Source organism: Scyliorhinus torazame, chromosome 16 (assembly GCF_047496885.1).
Source record: "Scyliorhinus torazame isolate Kashiwa2021f chromosome 16, sScyTor2.1, whole genome shotgun sequence".
Lineage (NCBI taxonomy): Eukaryota > Metazoa > Chordata > Chondrichthyes > Carcharhiniformes > Scyliorhinidae > Scyliorhinus > Scyliorhinus torazame.
This window is the reverse complement of record NC_092722.1, coordinates 22,043,933-22,063,676: the sequence shown is the minus strand read 5'-3', so window position 1 is coordinate 22,063,676 and position 19,744 is coordinate 22,043,933. Positions and strand designations below refer to the sequence as shown.

The window sequence follows — 19,744 nt, the reverse complement described above, 5'->3', positions numbered from 1 at the left end:
GACAGTGGAAAAAGATTCAACAGAAACTTTCAGAAGCAAATTGGATAAATGCTTGAAAAGAAGATACTTGCTGAACCATTGACAAAGTCCAGGGGATTGTGACTAACTGGATAACTCTTTCAAGTAGCCAGCACCGAAACGAAGGGGTGAATGGCCTCGTTCTGTGTTGTAAGATTCTGTGACTGATCTGCAATACTTGCTGTACTTCGAAGGTGCTGAGCTGCTTCCATAGAGGTTAGGGTCTTTTGGTATATTGTCTGACTGATGAGAAGGTGTGCACACAATCTGTATGGGAAGGTGTGCACACACTCTATGGGAAAGTGTGTACACACTCGGTATGGGGAGGTGTGCAGACACTCGGTATGGGAAAGTGTGCACACACTCGGTATGGGAAAGTGTGTACACACTCGGTATGGGAAGGTGTGCACACACTCGGTATGGGAAAGTGTGCACACACTCGGTATGGGAAGGTGTGCACACAATCTGTATGGGAAAGTGTGTACACACTCGGTATGGGAAAATGTGTACACACTCGGTATGGGAAGGTGTGCACACACTCGGTATGGGAAGGTGTGCACACACTCGGTACGGGAAAGTGTGCAGACTCTCGGTATGGGAAGGTGTGCAGACACTCGGTATGGGAAGGTGTGTACACCCTCGGTATGGGACAGTGTGCACACACTCGGTATGGGAAAGTGTGCACACACTCGGTATGGGAAAGTGTGTACACACTCGGTATGGGAAGTTGTGCACACACTCGGTATGGGAAAGTGTGCACACACTCGGTATGGGAAAGTGTGTACACACTGGGTATGGGAAGGTGTGCAGACACTCGGTATGGGAAGGTGTGTACACCCTCGGTATGGGACAGTGTGTACACACTCGGTATCGGAAAGTGTGTACACACTCGGTATCTGAAGGTGTGCAGACACTCGGTATGGGAAGGTGTGCACACACTCTGTATGGGAAGGTGTGCACACACCCGGTATGGGAAGGTGTGTACACACTCGGTATGGGAAGGTGTGTACACACTCGGTATGGGAAAGTGTGCAGACACTCGGTATGGGAAGGTGTGCACACACTCGGTATGGGAAAGTGTGCACACACTCGGTATGGGAAGGTGTGCACACACTCGGTATGGGAAAGTGTGCACACACTCGGTATGGGAAGGTGTGCACACACTCGGTATGGGAAGGTGTGCACACAATCGGTATGGGAAGTTGTGCACACACTCAGTATGGGAAAGTGTGCAGACACTCGGTATGGGAAGGTGTGCAGACACTCGGTATGGGAAAGTGTGCACACACTCGGTATGGGAAAGTGTGCACACACTCGGTATGGGAAGGTGTGCACACACTCTGTATGGGAAAGTGTGTACACACTCGGTATGGGAAGGTGTGCACACACTCAGTATGGGAAAGTGTGCACACACTCGGTATGGGAAAGTGTGCACACACTCGGTATGGGAAAGTGTGCACACACTCGGTATGGGAAAGTGTGCACACACTCGGTATGGGAAGGTGTGCACACACTCTGTATGGGAAAGTGTGTACACACTCGGTATGGGAAGGTGTGCACACACTCAGTATGGGAAAGTGTGCACACACTCGGTATGGGAAAGTGTGCACACACTCGGTATGGGAAAGTGTGCAGACACTCGGTATGGGAAGGTGCGCAGACACTCGGTATCGGAAGGTGGTACACACTCGGTATGGGAAAGTGTGCACACACTCGGTATAGGAAAGTATGCACACACTCGGTATGGGAAAGTGTGCACACACTCGGTATGGGAAGGTGTGCACACACTCGGTATGGGAAAGTGGGTACACACTCGGTATGGGAAGGTGTGCACACACTTGGTATGGGAAGGTGTGCAGACACTCGGTATGGGAAGGTGTGCACACACTCGGTATGGGAAAGTGTGCACACACTCGGTATGGGAAAGTGTGTACACACTCGGTATGGGAAAGTGTGCAGACACTCGGTATGGGAAGGTGTGCAGACACTCGGTATCGGAAGGTGGTACACACTCGGTATGGGAAAGTGTGCACACACTCGGTATGGGAAGGTGTGCACACACTCGGTATGGGAAGGTGTGCAGACACTCGGTATGGGAAGGTGTGCCGACACTCGGTATGGGAAAGTGTGCACACACTCGGTATGGGAAGGTGTGTACATACTCGGTATGGGAAGTTGTGCACACACTTGGTATGGGAAGGTGTGCACACACTCGGTATGGGAAAGTGTGCACACACTCGGTATGGGGAAGTGTGCACACACTCGGTATGGGAAAGTGTGTACATACTCGGTATGGGAAGTTGTGCACACACTTGGTATGGGAAAGTGTGCACACACTCGGTATGGGAAAGTGTGCAGACACTCGGTATGGGAAGGTGCGCAGACACTCGGTATCGGAAGGTGGTACACACTCGGTATGGGAAAGTGTGCACACACTCGGTATAGGAAAGTGTGCACACACTCGGTATGGGAAAGTGTGCACACACTCGGTATGGGAAGGTGTGCACACACTCGGTATGGGAAAGTGGGTACACACTCGGTATGGGAAGGTGTGCACACACTTGGTATGGGAAGGTGTGCAGACACTCGGTATGGGAAGGTGTGCACACACTCGGTATGGGAAAGTGTGCACACACTCGGTATGGGAAAGTGTGTACACACTCGGTATGGGAAAGTGTGCAGACACTCGGTATGGGAAGGTGTGCAGACACTCGGTATCGGAAGGTGGTACACACTCGGTATGGGAAAGTGTGCACACACTCGGTATGGGAAGGTGTGCACACACTCGGTATGGGAAGGTGTGCCGACACTCGGTATGGGAAGGTGTGCACACACTCGGTATGGAAAAGTGTGTACACACTCGGTATGGGAAAGTGTGCACACACTCGGTATGGGAAGGTATGCACACACTCGGTATGGGAAAGTGTGCACACACTCTGTATGGGAAGGTGTGTACACCCTCGGTATGGGAAGGTGTGCACACACTCGGTATGGGAAGGTGTGTACACACTCGGTATGGGAAAGTGTGCAGACACTCGGTATGGGAAAGTGTGCAGACACTCGGTATGGGAAAGTGTGCACACACTCGGTATGGGAAGGTGTGTACACACTCGGTATGGGAAAGTGTGTACACACTCAGTCTGGGAAGGTGTGCACACACTCTGTATGGGAAAGTGTGCAGACACTCGGTATGGGAAAGTGTGCACACACTCGGTATGGGAAGGTGTGCACACACTCGGTATGGGAAGGTGTGCACACACTCGGTATGGGAAGGTGTGCACACACTCGGTATGGGAAGGTGTGTGCACACTCGGTATGGGAAGTTGTGCACACACTCTGTATGGGAAAGTCTGTACACACTCGGTATGGGAAGGTGTGCACACACTCTGTATGGGAAAGTGTGTACACACTCGGTATGGGAAAGTGTGTACACACTTGGTATGGGAAGGTGTGCACACACTCTGTATGGGAAAGTGTGTACACACTCTGTATGGGAAAGTGTGTACACACTCGGTATGGGAAGGTGTGCACACACTCGGTATGGGAAGGTGTGCACACACTCTGTATGGGAAATTGTGTACACACTCGGTATGGGAAAGTGTGTACACACTCAGTCTGGGAAGGTGTGCACACACTCGGTATGGGAAAGTGTGTACACACTCTGTATGGGAAGGTATGCACACACTCGGTATGGGAAAGTGTGCACACACTCGGTATGGGAAAGTGTGCAGACACTCGGTATGGGAAGGTGTGCAGACACTTGGTATGGGAAGGTGTGTACACACTCGGTATGGGAAGGTGTGCACACACTCGGTATGGGAAAGTGTGTACACACTCGGTATGGGAAGGTGTGCACACACTCGGTATGGGAAGGTGTGCAGACACTCGGTATGGGAAGGTGTGCACACACTCTGTATGGGAAGGTGTGCACACACTCGGTATGGGAAAGTGTGTACACACTCGGTATGGGGAGGTGTGCACACACTCGGTATGGGAAAGTGTGCACACACTCTATGGGAAAGTGTGTACACACTCGGTATAGGGAGGTGTGCAGACTCTCGGTATGGGAAAGTGTGCACACACTCTGTATGGGAAGGTGTGCACACACTCGGTATGGGAAAGTGTGTACACACTCGGTATGGGGAGGTGTGCAGACACTCGGTATCGGAAGGTGTGTACACACTCGGTATGGGAAAGAGTGCACACACTCGGTATGGGAAAGTGTGCACACACTCTGTATGGGAAAGTGTGTACATACTCGGTATGGGAAAGTGTGTACACACTCTGTATGGGAAGGTGTGCACACACTCGGTATGGGAAAGTGTGTACAAACTCGGTATGGGAAGGTGTGCACACACTCGGAATGGGAAAGTGTGCACACACTCGGTATGGGAAAGTGTGCACACACTCTGTATGGGAAAGTGTGTACATACTCGGTATGGGAAAGTGTGCACACACTCGATATGGGAAGGGGTGCAGACACTCTGTATGGGAAAGTGTGCACACACTCGGTATGGGAAAGTGTGCACACACTCGGTATGGGAAGGTGTGCACACACTCGGTATGGGAAAGTGTGCACACACTCGGTATGGGAAAGTGTGTACACACTCGGCATGGGAAGGTGTGCAGACACTCGGTATGGGAAAGTGTGTACACACTCGGTATGGGAAGGTGTGCAGACACTCGGTATGGGAAGGTGTGCACACACTCGGTATGGGAAAGTGTGTACACACTCTGTATGGGAAGGTGTGCACACACTCGGTATGGGAAGGTGTGTACACACTCGGTATGGGAAGGTGTGCAGACACTCGGTATGGGAAGTTGTGTACACACTCGGTATGGGAACGTGTACACACACTCGGTATGGGAAGGTGTGTACACACTCGGTATGGGAAGGTGTGCAGACACTCGGTATGGGAAAGTGTGCACACACTCGGTGTGGGAAAGTGTGTACACACTCGGTATGGGAAGGTGTGCAGACACTCGGTATGGGAAAGTGTGCACACACTCGGTATGGGAAAGTGTGCACACACTCTGTATGGGAAAGTGTGCACACACTCGGTATGGGAAAGTGTGCACACACTCGCTATGGGAAAGTGTGCACACACTCGGTATGGGAAAGTGTGCACACACTCGGTATGGGAAGGTGTGCAGACACTCGATATGGGAAAGTGTGCACACACTCGGTATGGGAAAGTGTGCACACACTCGCTATGGGAAGGTGTGCACACACTCGGTATGGGAAAGTGTGCACACTCTCGGTATGGGAAAGTGTGCACACACTCGGTATGGGAAAGTGTGCAGACACTCGGTATGGGAAGGTGTGCACACACTCGGTATGGGAAAGTGTGCACACTCGGTATGGGAAAGTGTGCACACACTCTGTATGGGAAAGTGTGCACATACTCGCTATGGGAAGGTGTGCACACACTCGGTATGGGAAAGTGTGCACACACTCGGTATGGGAAAGTGTGCACACACTCGGTATGGGAAAGTGTGCACACACTCGGTATGGGAAAGTGTGCACACACTCGCTATGGGAAGGTGTGCACACACTCGGTATGGGAAAGTGTGCACACTCTCGGTATGGGAAGGTGTGCACACACTCGGTATGGGAAGGTGTGCAGACACTCGGTATGGGAAGGTGTGCACACACTCTATGGGAAAGTGTGTACACACTCGGTATAGGGAGGTGTGCAGACACTCGGTATGGGAAAGTGTGCACACACTCTGTATGGGAAGGTGTGCACACACTCGGTATGGGAAAGTGTGTACACACTCGGTATGGGAGGTGTGCAGACACTCGGTATCGGAAGGTGTGTACACACTCGGTATGGGAAAGAGTGCACACACTCGGTATGGGAAAGTGTGCACACTCTCTGTATGGGAAAGTGTGTACATACTCGGTATGGGAAAGTGTGTACACACTCTGTATGGGAAGGTGTGCACACACTCGGTATGGGAAAGTGTGTACATACTCGGTATGGGAAGGTGTGCACACACTCGGAATGGGAAAGTGTGCACACACTCTGTATGGGAAAGTGTGTACATACTCGGTATGGGAAGGTGTGCACACACTCGGTATTGGAAGGTGTGCACACACTCGGTATGGGAAAGTGTGCACACACTCGATATGGGAAGGGGTGCAGACACTCTGTATGGGAAAGTGTGCACACACTCGGTATGGGAAAGTGTGCACACACTCGGTATGGGAAGGTGTGCACACACTCGATATGGGAAAGTGTGCACACACTCGGTATGGGAAAGTGTGCGCACACTCGGTATGGGAAAGTGTGTACACACTCGGCATGGGAAGGTGTGCAGACACTCGGTATGGGAAAGTGTGTACACACTCGGTATGGGAAGGTGTGCAGACACTCGGTATGGGAAGGTGTGCACACACTCGGTATGGGAAAGTGTGTACACACTCTGTATGGGAAAGTGTGTACACACTCAGTATGGGAAAGTGTGTACACACTCTGTATGGGAAGGTGTGCACACACTCGGTAATGGAAGGTGTGTACACACTCGGTATGGGAAGGTGTGCAGACACTCGGTATGGGAAGTTGTGTACACACTCGGTATGGGAACGTGTACACACACTCGGTATGGGAAGGTGTGTACACACTCGTTATGGGAAGGTGTGCAGACACTCGGTATGGGAAAGTGTGCACACACTCGGTGTGGGAAAGTGTGTACACACTCGGTATCTGAAGGTGTGCAGACACTCGGTATGGGAAAGTGTGCACACACTCGGTATGGGAAAGTGTGCACACACTCTGTATGGGAAAGTGTGCACACACTCGGTATGGGAAAGTGTGTACACACTCGGTATCTGAAGGTGTGCAGACACTCGGTATGGGAAAGTGTGCACACACTCGGTATGGGAAAGTGTGCACACACTCTGTATGGGAAAGTGTGCACACACTCGGTATGGGAAAGTGTGCACACACTCGCTATGGAAAAGTGTGCACACACTCGGTATGGGAAAGTGTGCACACACTCGGTATGGGAAGGTGTGCAGACACTCAATATGGGAAAGTGTGCACACACTCGGTATGGGAAAGTGTGCACACACTCGCTATGGGAAGGTGTGCACACACTCGGTATGGGAAAGTGTGCACACTCTCGGTATGGGAAAGTGTGCACACACTCGGTATGGGAAAGTGTGCAGACACTCGGTATGGGAAGGTGTGCACACACTCGGTATGGGAAAGTGTGCACACTCGGTATGGGAAAGTGTGCACACACTCTGTATGGGAAAGTGTGCACACACTCGCTATGGGAAGGTGTTCACACACTCGGTATGGGAAAGTGTGCACACACTCGGTATGGGAAAGTGTGCACACACTCGCTATGGGAAGGTGTGCACACACTCGGTATGGGAAAGTGTGCACACTCTCGGTATGGGAAAGTGTGTACACACTCGGTATGGGAAAGTGTGCAGACACTCGGTATGGGAAAGTGTGCACACACTCGCTATGGGAAGGTGTGCACACACTCGGTATGGGAAGGTGTGCACACACTCGGTATTTGAAAGTGTGCACACACTCGGTATGGGAAAGTGTGCACACACTCGGTATGGGAAGGTGTGCACACACTCGGTATGGGAAGGTGTGCACACACTCGGTATGGGAAAGTGTGCACACACTCGGTATGGGAAGGCTTGTACACACTCGGTATGGGAAAGTGTGCACACACTCGGTATGGGAAAGTGTGCACACACTCGGTATGGGAAAGTGTGCACACACTCGGTATGGGAAAGTGTGCACACACTCTGTATGGGAAAGTGTGCACACACTCGGTATGGGAAGGTGTGCACACACTCGGTATGGGAAAGTGTGCACACACTCGGTATGGGAAGGTTTGGTTAACATCTTCATGTCTACTTTTTCTCTCTGATTATTCTCCCATAAAACACTTTAGGATATTTATCCACATTAAAGTGCCTGATGAAGGGGTAGCACGGTGGTGCAGTGGTTCGAACTGCTGCCTCACGTCGCCAAGGACCCCGGTTCGATCCCGGCCCCGGGTCACTGTCCGTGTGGAGGTTGCACATTCTCCCCGTGTCTGCGCGGGTCTCACCCCCACAACCCAAAAAGATGTGCAGGGCAGGTGGATTGGCCACACTAAATTGCCCCTAAATTGAAACAAAAGAATTGGGTACTCTTAAATTTATTTATTTTTAAATAAAGGGCCTGATGGAATCTACCGCAGAATACTGAGGGAGCAATGGAGGAGATTTATGGGGCCTTGACAGAAATCTTTGTATCATCACAGGCTACAGATGAGGCCCCAGAGGACTGGAGAATAGCCAATGTTGTTCCTTTGTTTAAGAAAGGTAGCAAAGATTATCCAGGAAATTACAGGCCAGTGGGCCTTCTGTCAGTTGTAGGGAAATTATTGGAGAGAATTCTTCAAGACAGGATTTACTCCCATTTGGAAGCAAGTGAATATATTAGCAAGAGGCAGCATGATTTTGTAAAGGGGAGGTCGTGTCTCACTAACTTGATTGAGTTTTTTAAAGAAGTGACGAAGATGATTGATGAAGATATGGCAATGGATGTTGTCTACATGGACTTCAGGAAGGCCTTTGACGGGCGGCATAGATCATAGAATTTACAGTACAGAAGGAGGCCATTTGGCCCATCGAGTCTGCACCGGTCCATGGAAAGATCACCTTATCTAAGCCCACATCTCCACTCTATCCCCGTAACCCAGTAACTCCACCTGACCTTTTTGGACACTAAGGGTAATCTAGCATAGCCAATCCACCTATGCATTGGAGAGGGTACTGATGAATTTGCCAGGGTGTTGCCTGGTATGGAGGGCATTAGCTATGAGGAGAGGTTGGATAAACTCGGTTTGTTCTCATTTGATTAACGGAGAATGAGGGATGACCTGATTGAACTTTACAAAATTATGAGGGGCATCGACAGAATGGATATTCAGAAGCTTTTTTCCAGGGTGGAAAAGTCAATCATCAGGGGACATCAGTTTAAGGTGCGAGATGTGCGAGGGAAGTTTTTTACACAGAGGGTAGTGGGTGCCTGGAACTCACTGCCGGAGGAGGCGGTGGAGGCAGGTGCGATAGTGACGTTTAAGGGTCATCTTGACAAATACATGAATAGGATGGGAATAGAGGGATACGGACCCCAGAAGTGTAGAAGGTTTTAAGTTAGACGGGCAGCATGGTCGGCGCAGGCTTGGAGGGCCGAAGGGCCTGTTTCTGTGCTGTATGTTTCTATGTTTGTGTTCTTTTAAAGTTGTTGTTTTGGTGAATGGATTCAATGTCTGAACTCTCTCTCCACTCCTCCCACCTGTTGACGACTCACTGCGTCAATAAATATTTTCAGTTGACGTTCCAAACTTACCCACCACAGCTCAAACTTTGTGACCTCTTGTAGTTGGTTGGTTGAGGGAATACCAAAACAAAAAACGCTGGGAGCAAGCATTGCACAGTCCAGGAAAAGAGTTTCCCCTCCCCACCCACGCCCCTGTTCACAGATCTGGGAACGTTACAACAAGGTTCCTTTTGATCAGTGCGCAAAGGTTGTCGTTATGAGGAGCACTCAAGCATTCTGAATAAAACTCCTCGGGTGAACTCCCACCGAGAGCTCTATTGAGAGGTCCTTAATGAGCTCACAAAGACCGTCAAGGCAAGCTGTGACAATTAGACACACATACAAAGTTGATTCGGAACTTGTACTGAGGCTTGTTCAACATGTAGGTGACCTGTGATCACTGTGTAATGTACTGGGAGTTTTCTGCTGTGTGAGGTTAAGTCTTTCCACCTTGGGCCACAGCTGAGAATGGTGACTGCAGCTCACCCCAATTAGAAGGACTAGGTTGTCTTCACCCTGTTGCAAAATAAGTTCCCTTGATCTTACTTGTAAATATTCCTAAGCGGTGATGCCCCCCTGCTGTTTGGCTGTATGGAGACATGTCCTGCTGCTTGTTAGTGTCAGACAGAATGTACAATGGGCAGAAACTGGGTTCACACACTTAAGACATTTGCCAATTTCAGCAAACAAATAAATCAGGTCAAAGACACAGGATTAAAAGTAACGATTTCAGTTGGATTTTTATGCGCCTTTTCTTAGAATAGGCACTTACCATAAAACCCTGAGCTTCAATATCAGAAGCTGAACCTCGATAGCCCATTAATCCACAGGGAATCAGGATGTGGAAGGGTATCGCCGTTTTCATGAGGATGGAAGAAAATAAAAAACCACTGACACAAACTCATGTTGTTTACCAGTAACTGGGAACTCCGCCAGAGGTGAACCCATCACTGCCTGTCCAAGCTTGCTGTCCTATCTCCTTGTAGGGTAGGAAATATCGATTTTACTTACTGGTGTCAACTGAGGCTCCCTGGGTACCGCTCTCATTTCCACGTCAGTTCATGTCCCGCCCTAAGCAGTTGAACGTACAGGCTGGTGCGCCCACTGTAGATACAAAGGGAGTGCGACATTGTCAAAGATACTGGGTGGGGTTCACCGATGCCCGACGCCATAATCGGGAACACCGATCGGGCGGAGAATGGCTCCTGACACCGAAATCGGGACAGGCGCGGTTTGACGGCGTGTCACGTTGCTCAGCCCCCTCCAAAGTGGCGTGATCGGGACGTGCGGCGCGCGCAGTCGCATCCCCGTTGGAATGTCCTTGGCCAGCCCACCCGCGATGCTCCGCTTCACGTGGGCCGGGTTCCCCAGGGCGCAGGCCACGTGTGGGTTGTGGGGTCCGGGTGGCCAGGAGGTGGGTTGTGGGGTCCGGGTGGCCAGGAGGTGGGTTGTGGGGTCCGGGTGGCCAGGAGGTGGGTTGTGGGGTCCGGGTGGCCAGGAGGTGGGGTCGGGGTGGGCGGGTACGCGGTCCAGCACAGCCGGCGCCATCTTGTCCGGCGCGATCGGTGTGTGTGTGTGTGTGGGAGGGGGGGTGTTGTAGGCATACGCGCGGCTGCAGCTCGTCGGCCTGCGCCATGTGCAGTACGGATCCAGCGATTCTCCGACCGTTTTCCGCACGTTCCGCGGGTGTTTCTCGCGGCGCCGGTGCTAGCCCCTCACAGGTAGCTGAATCGGTGAGGGTTTAGCGCCTGTCGTGAAACGCCACGGATCCTCCGTTGCCGTCGGCACTTAGCCTCAGGAAGGGAGAATCCAGCCCACTGTTTTGGATGATTGCTCTGTCTTCCCTCTCATGTGGCTGTGAAGGATGCTCAGTTCAGGGACTATCCAAGGAAGAGTAGGGGAGAGATCTGCAGGGTAAGTGAATTGAGCTGACACTGACACGGCATCTTTTGCATTGTGTATTTTTTACATCTGCTGCCTATGAGCGGACCAATCGGCATGGAATTACAAGTGTTCATTGTCATAATATCCACTCATGTATAGAATGAGATGCAGGCAGGCAGTGATTGACACATAGGATGACCAGTAAGCATACAACACAGCACAGCCAATCACCAGACAGGACACTACCACTATAAAGCCAGAAGGCACTAGGTTTCCCGCTCTCTCGGGACCCAGCTACTGAGACAGTCAGAGTCCACGAGCTAGCGAGCACAAACACCATGCGGTAGCTAGTAAGTCTGGTCAGGCTACTACAAGGTCACTAGTCAGATCAGTACAATGTCGACCCACAGCTGAATATGTACAGCAGTTCATCTAGTTGAATAAAACAGTGTTGGATATTCTCCTGTGTTAGACGTCTGTTTCTAACTTCCCTGCATCGAGTGCAGTCCACATCGAACCAACCTGCCTAACACATCACATTATGCAGCAAGACCCATGCCCAATAGCAACTGGATTAAGAGTCCCAGCCTCATTTTGCTTACAGGCTTGACAGGCAGCAGACGTTCTCTGGCACAGTGGTCCAGTGTTTAAGGGACTGGGCGAATAACTCCAAAGCTGAAAGTCCAAATCTCGTAATGACAAATTGTGAAACCGAATTCAAATAAAATTCCCAGGGGCTGGCATCAATAAATGACCCAGCGAGCTGATGGATTGTTGATGTCTTTTGGGGAGGGGAACATGCTGTCCTAATCTGGTCCAGCCTACCTGTGGCTCCAGTCCCACACGCTATGTTAACGCTCAGCAAGTCAGGCAGCCTCTGCGGAGAGAGAGAGTAAACACAGGCACAAGGTTTCAGGCTTTTCTTCCCCCGCTGTGCGTTTGGGAGATGTGGGTGCCGTTGGTCCAGCACTTGGTGCTCATCCCTAATTGCCATTGAGTGAAATTCAGAAGTTACTGTGAAAAGCACCTAGTCGCCACACTCTGACGCCTGTTCGGGAAACACTGAGAGAGAATTCAGAACGTCCAATTCACCTAACAAGCACGTCTTTCGGGACTTGTGGGAGGGAAGCCGGAGCGCCCGGAGGAAACCCACGCAGGCACGGGGAGAACGTGTAGACCCCGCACAGACAGTGTCCCACTAGACTTTTAATTCTGAAGGGCAGGACGGTGGTGGAGTGGTTAGCATTGCTGCCTCATGGTGCCGAGGTCCCAGGTTCGATCCCGGCTCTGGGTCACTGACCGTGTGGAATTTGCACATTCTCCCCGCGTTTGCGTGGGTTTCGCCTCCACAACCCAAAGATGTGCAGGCTAGGTGGATTGGCCACGCTAAATTGCCCTTTAATTGGGAAAAAATAATTAGTCACTCTAAATTATTTTTTTTTTTAAAACAGAACTAGACTTTTAACTTTGGATTTTTATTTAACCATCATGTGCCTTGGTGGGATTTTGAACCCAGGCCCACGGAGTGTTACTCTGGATTGCTAGTCCAGCCAACAATACCACGAGGCCATCACCTGGTGGTTAGCACTGTTGCCACACAGTGTTGATGTGCTATGTACTCTGGGATAACACAGGCTGCAACTGGATGCAGCTTTAACCAAAAGATACTCCAGACCTTGAAGTTAGTTCAATCTGATTTATTGAACCAGTAGCACAGTTAGCACAGTTCTCTATGAGTTCGACTCTCTGCTAACCCAAGTGTGGTTACTCTGTCTGACTGAACCAGACTAGCTCTTAGCCACGTGCTGGAGGTGTGATACTGTACACACACCCTGACTCACTCTGTAGATGTTCATCAGTGGAAAGAGGCGGAGTGTGAGCGCCTCGTGCCTTTTATAGTGAGATATTATCCCGAAATGTCCTGCCTGCTCATTGGTCATGTCCTGTTCTCTGTGTTCATTAGCTGCCTGTCTGTATATCATTATCTGCATGTCTGCATATCATTATCTGCATGTCTGCATATCATTATCTGCATGTCTGCATATCATTATCTGCATGTCTGCATATCATGACAAGTGTTGCCACCACCACTGGACTCACTCTCTCTCTAATGAATGCTTTCCTCGCCCCACCCTGGCTCAGGGTGGTGTTGGGTGAGACAAGTTGTATGCTTAAAAAGTCCCTGCTTGTGTTGTGCAAGTGACAAACAGGAATATCGAAGGAGAAGTTGCTGATGCTGGCCCTCCCTTTCTCTCTCTCTCTCTCTTTCACTCTCTCTCCCTCCCTCTCTCTGCTGTTTGGACAGGGCGAGGAGCTGCCACTACAACAGGCCTGAGCAAGAGCTGAGAGCAAGCAAAGAGACAGATTGCAACATCTGGGAGAAACAACCACTGTTTAACCGGCCTTCTATAAAACATCTCTCTATAAACGTGCGGCCATAGACTGCTAACTCGCATCTCTCTTTCTCTCCCTGCCGGTGTCACGGACACACACATGCAGAATAAGTAGATTGTTACAAGAGCCCGTTTATGGTTTGCTTAGATCGTGGTTAGGTGAAGACATGGGGTAAATGGGCAATGGATGCTCATGTGCACAAGGATGTTTGCACGGATAAACAAAATGACAACTTTTGTGGGACTTTCCTTCAGTGTTTTCCAATGCCTGCCTGGAATATGTACCATTCAGCGTGGTACAGAGCCAAACTGAACAGCAAGGCACTATCCATCTGTGCTGTGGGCTGAACAGCCTCCAAGTGAGCAGAAAATGTTGGAGATTGGAATAGTCTGGTCGCTACATTACATAAAGGAAAATAAGGCACTGGAGAAAGTGTGAAAAACATTGACAAGGATGATACCAGAACTGGGAAGTTGTAACTATCAAGAAAGTTTGAACGGGCTGGGACTCTTCTGCCTAGAAAAGAACAGGCTGGGAAGTGATCAGATCTAAATGGGTGACACGGTGTCACAGTGGTTAGCACTGCTGCCTCACAGCACCAAGGAACCGGGTTCTATTCCAGCCTCGGGTGACTGTATGGAGTTTGCACGTTCTCTCCGTGTCTGCATGGGTTTCCTCCGGGTGCTCCGGTTTCCTCCCACAGTCCAAAGGGGTGCAGGTTAGGTGGATTGGCCACGCTAAATTGCTTCTTAGTGTCCAAAGGTTTGGGTGGGGTTGCTGGGTTATGCGGATAGGGTGGGGGCAGGGGCCTACATAGGGTGCTCGTTCAGAGGGTTGGTGCAGACTCGATGGGCCGAATGGCCTCCTACTGCATTGCAGGAATTCTATGATGAGGTGATTTGTTCGGGTGGATATAGAGAAGGTGAATCCACTTGTGTGGAGTCTAAAACTAGCAATCATAAATGTAAGAAAGGCACTAATAAATCCATCAGGAATTCGGAGTGGTGAGAATATGGAACCTGCGATCACAGGGAGTGGTTTAAGCAAGTGGTATAGATGTGTATCAGGAGAAGCTTAGATGAACGCACGATATGCTGATGGGGTGAGATGAAAATGTGTGGAAGAAGGCTTGTATAGAGTATAAACACCAACATGGAATAGTGGGGCCGAATGGCCTGGTTTTTGTGCTATCAATTCTGTGTCATTCTATGTACTTTGTGATGGGGTGTGATAGTAGTCCTCCGTCTTCTTGTGTTTTGAGGGTGGGGGCTGGAAGAGCAAATTGGCATTCTCACACCTGATCACTGCCCAGTGACACTGGTGAAATGTGGATGTTGACCTGAGGCAGGATCAGGTTTGTTGCGATATTTTCCACAGTCGAATAGGCTGCCGACTCTTAGCATCATTGCCCACCTTGGAAGGATGGGCACTTGGGCGAGGGAGCAATGGGTTTTTGGCATTCACAGAAGGTACTGGAGCAAGAGTCAGCATCTTGAGGAGGATTGGGGGATGCCCACCTGAATTAACAGCGGCACACGTTGAAACCAGCATGCAAGTAACAGATGAAAAAAGCCATTCTCGGGGTGGTGGGCGTCACTAGTAAGGCTGACATTTATTGCCCATTGCTAGTTGCCCTGAGTCGGTGGTAGTCGGTTTCTCTCTTGAACCAATTGTGGCAGTTTCGACACTCCTGATTGTCTTGCTGGGGCACCTCTGAGGGCTGTTGAGAGTCAGTAATGTCGATGTGGTACTGTAGTCATATATAAGCCCAGACTGGGTAAGGACAGCTCTCTTGGATAATCAGTCGGGTTTTAATAACAATAATCTTTTATTGTCACAAGTAGGCTTACATTAACACTGCAATGAAGTTAATGTGAAAAGCCCCTAGTCGCCACATTCCGGTGCCTGTTCGGGTACACAGAGGGAGAATTCAGAGGGAGAATTCAGAATTCTCAGCCGGTACGGGAATTGAACCCGCGCTGCTGGCCTTGTTCTGCATTACTAGTCCACTGAGCTAAACCACCCCTAAGTGACAGGACAGAGCATTGTTCCCTCCAGAATTGATGCCTGGGCATATTGATGGTCTCAAGAAAGTTTGGTTCAAAAAAAAAATGTTTCAAATAGTCCCAAAGATAGAGAAGTTTCGAAGAATTATTATTCACTATGATTCCTGTTGTTTTGAATATGTTTAAATAAACCTGCCCTTGCCTTTTTGGGTTTTCAATACTGAAAATAATCAGTGGGGTAAAAAGTTAAAGGAAAAGAATGATTGAAAGAGAAAAGCATACATATATATATTTTTTATATATATCATATTCTGAAGATTAAATGAATTGAATTCCTGGGGTCTCTACTAAACTAAATCCATCTCAGGGCCAGCTGTTAAAGTAAGGATGGTGTTTTATTTTTAAATGACCATTTCTATTCAGTCGGAATTTTCTAGAAAGTGCGATGAATGAAGCTTTTTGTTGGCAGTGGTGAGATGATTTTCTTCCTATTGACAGAGGGATGCAGAGTTGAATAGAGTTGGTCAAACTGCTCATGGGATGCTCAGGGTCTGTTGCCGATGGTTTCCATGGCGACGACTCTTTGAGGCCTGTGGTTCCATTGTGAGATTTGCCACTCATCCACTCTTGTCAGGTCACTGAGAATGTTTTTTTAAACAAATTTAGAGTACCCAATTAATTTTTTTCCAATTAAGGGGCAGTTTAGCGTGGCTAATCCACCTACCCTGCACATCTTTGGGTTGTGGGGGCGAAACCCACGCAAACACGGGGCGAACGTGCAAACTCGTCACTGAGAATGTTTGTGGGTCTTTTCGCCTGAGTATTTCGCTGGGTTTATTTTTTTTCCCGACATTATGCCCATTTCTCTGCCATTTATTCTCTTTCTCTCTTCTCTGGCGAAACCCCGGTGGTTCGGTCCTCCTGGGTGTTCAATTCTTTTTTTTTTTTAATTTAGAGTACCCAATTCATTTTTTCCAATTGAGGGGCAATTTAGCGTGGCCAATCCATCTACTCTGCACATCTTTGGGTTGTGGGGGTGAAACCCACGCAAACACGGGGAGAATGTGCAAACTCCACACAGACAGTGATCTGGGGCCAGGTTCGAACCTGGGACGTCAGTGCCGTGAGGCAACAGTGCTAACCACTGCGCCACCATGCCGCCATTGGCGTTGAGCTTCTTGAGTGTCGTTGGAGCTGCACTCATCCAGGTTTTCATAGTAACCTCATTGCAGTGTTAATGTAAGCCTACTTGTGACAATAATAAAGATTATTATTATTAAGTGGGGAGTATTTCATCACACTCCTGGCCTTGTAGGTGGTGGACAGGCTTTGGGGAGAAAGGAGGTGAGTTACTCACCACAGAATTAACATCCGCTGACCTGCTCTTTCATCCAACTTTCTCACACTCAATCCATTTGTCTGTCTGCAGGAAACGTGGCCCACAACTGGAGGGAGAGAGAGAGAGACGATGGGTGGTGGAATGCTGGAGTTGAGAAAACTCGCCCAATTTGAGCAGCAGGCTGCAGATCTGGCAGGAGAGGGTGCAGACCGCACCCGAGCTGAGGGCGAGCTCGGCCTCGCCCAGGAACCCAGTGAGGAAGCATCCATTGTACAGAGAGTTTTGAAAATGAACTTGGGCGATGTGTATCATGTTTGAGCCAGCCTAAGCAGCCACTCATTCCCTCTTTTCTCCATTCCAGGTGCCAGCAGGAAGGGGTGGGGAGGGGGGAGTGGGCAGCGGCCTCCACAGAAGAAAGCCCTCGGCCTCCTCGGGAGAAGGGGATTTCTCACGTGTAGAGCCATCACAGGATTCACCGTGTTAGGAATGGGTTAAGAGACATTCCAATTACATGTTAAATTGATGTTAAGTATCCAATAATTGATGCTGATACGTAAAGGGGTTGCAGGTGGCACTTGTGGTGGTGACAGAGTCTTGCACGGACGGTGTTCAAGGAAAATAAAGGCGTTTGGGAAAAGAGCAGGACTCTTGACTCTTTACCTGCACCTTCCACCAATGCAGAAACACACATTAGTGGGTCAGAGTTCACTGACATATGTCCACAGCAGGCGGAGGTAGTAACAGCCGAGGTTTCTGGTACTCGAAGGACTGATGGAGACCAAGCAACTTGCAAAGTCTGAGTCAGTTGACAAGCCTCTGCAATCGGCCCCTAGGATACATGGGGAACATCAGGTAGATGTGCCAGAGACTGTCAACAGCATGGCACGAGAGAGGGAGCCCATCTGTGTGCTCTCTGATGTTGTGGCTCCGGCACGCAAGTGCATTGAAGTCTCCATAGGGAGGACGGCGGCCACCTTGGAGACCAGCTCCAGCTGTTTCTGCCAGCTTTGTGTTCTGGATGTGTACATCACCACTCTAACCATGTGCTTCCGCAGTGACGAGAAGGGGCTGGCACCTCGACCTTCCTCCAAGAGTCAGAGAGGGGCCCACGGCACCCAAAGATAGAATCGATGTCAGTCAGACACCCCGGGGCAATCCAGCCAGGCCAGTACAATAGTGTCATGTTGCTCCAAATCCCCTCTGCGAGTGGTCCCCCCAACTCCATCTGGTCAGGCCGAAGAGGACGCACCTACCCCATAGCAGGGAGCCCTTCGCAGGCTGGGGCCCTCCAGACCTCCAGAGAACATCCAACAAACTCATCTGAGACAACAGAGCACAGCAGTCAGCAGGCTGCCTCCAACTGTGCTGCAGTTATTGGAAGTCACGGAGCAAGAAAAAATGAAGACATTCTGAATGCAAACTGGTGGCATGGATGTACAATCATTGTATATAGTGTTGACAATTGTAGATATATGGTCACTTGTACTGCAATGAAGTCTCCTGGGTTCATTCTTGTTGCTAGTTGCCGTAATGGTCGTCTGCACTCCACTCCTTCGAGGTGACGGGCACCCTGGCGGCCAAGGTGGGAATCTTCCCTTTACTACATGGATGTGGGTGGAGACATCGCTCTTTGGTGAGAGCCATATGCAAGAAGTCTCCCTCTCACAATATTCCGCTTGCTTCCCACTGGCCTCTATAGAGGGACCTTTGCCTTGTCACAATGGAAAGACTACCTGAGCCCTTGTCAGGCATGACCATTTCCCCAGTAAGATGGAGGTTTGCAGTCACAAGTTGGCCGCCATTCACCAGTTTGCCCCTCGTAGGTATCCATCCCCCTCCCTCCCTTCATCTCTAACTCAGAGTGCAGCCAATGGCAAATGGCTCAGAATAAATGGCACCTCAACACTCCAGCACCGACGCCCACATTTCCCACCATCTCGTCAACAGAAAAAAAATTTAACAAGAACTCTTCCCACATCCCCTCCATCATCCCACCCATGAAACATTCTTTACCCATATTTACAACCCCATATACAGTCAACATCTCCCCCACAACCACAGCCCCTCAGTTCGAGTCCAATTTTTCCGTTTGGATAAAGGTCCAAGCCTCTTCTGGTGTTTCGAAATAGTGGTGTCGGTCCTGATAAGTGACCCACAGTCGCGCAGGCGGCAGCATTCCGAACCTGACTCTTTTTTTGTGCAGCACCGCCTTGGCCCGGTTGAAGCCAGCTCTCCTCTTTGCCACCTCCGCACTCCAGTCCTGGTAGACTCGGATCACCGCATTCTCCCATCTACTGCTCCGCACCTTCTTGGCCCATCTCAGGACACTTTCTTTGTCCGCGAAGCGATGGAACCTTGCCACTATCGCCCTTGGCGGCTCATCAGCCCTGGGTCTCCTCGCCAGGACCCGATGAGCTCCTTCCAGCTCCAGGGGGCTCGGAGAGACCTCCGCACCCATCAGCGAATGGAGCATCGTGCTCACGTACGCCCCGGCATCAGCTCCCTCCACTCCTTCAGGAAGACCCAGAATCCGGAGGTTCTTCCTCCTCGACCTGTTCTCCAGGACCTCAATTCTCTCTGCCCACCTCCTGTGCACTGCCTCGTGCGCCTCTATTTTTACCGCCAGGCCCAGGATCTCGTCCTCGTTCTCATTAGTTTTATCCCTCACCTCACGGAGCTCCTCCGCCTAGGCCTTCTGGGTCTCCTTCAGCCCCTCGATCGCCAACAGCATTGGCGCCAGCACCTCCTTTTTAAGCTCC

At 50.2% G+C, this 19,744-nt stretch overlaps 1 long non-coding RNA gene across 1 annotated transcript; it reads left to right on the top strand.

Moving 5' to 3' along the window:
• LOC140392341 (uncharacterized) lies at positions 1–17,624 on the top strand. Its single transcript, XR_011935298.1, has 2 exons — positions 1–234; positions 17,076–17,624. It is a non-coding gene; the product is annotated as an uncharacterized lncRNA (long non-coding RNA).
• The last annotated feature ends 2,120 nt before the right edge of the window (positions 17,625–19,744 follow it).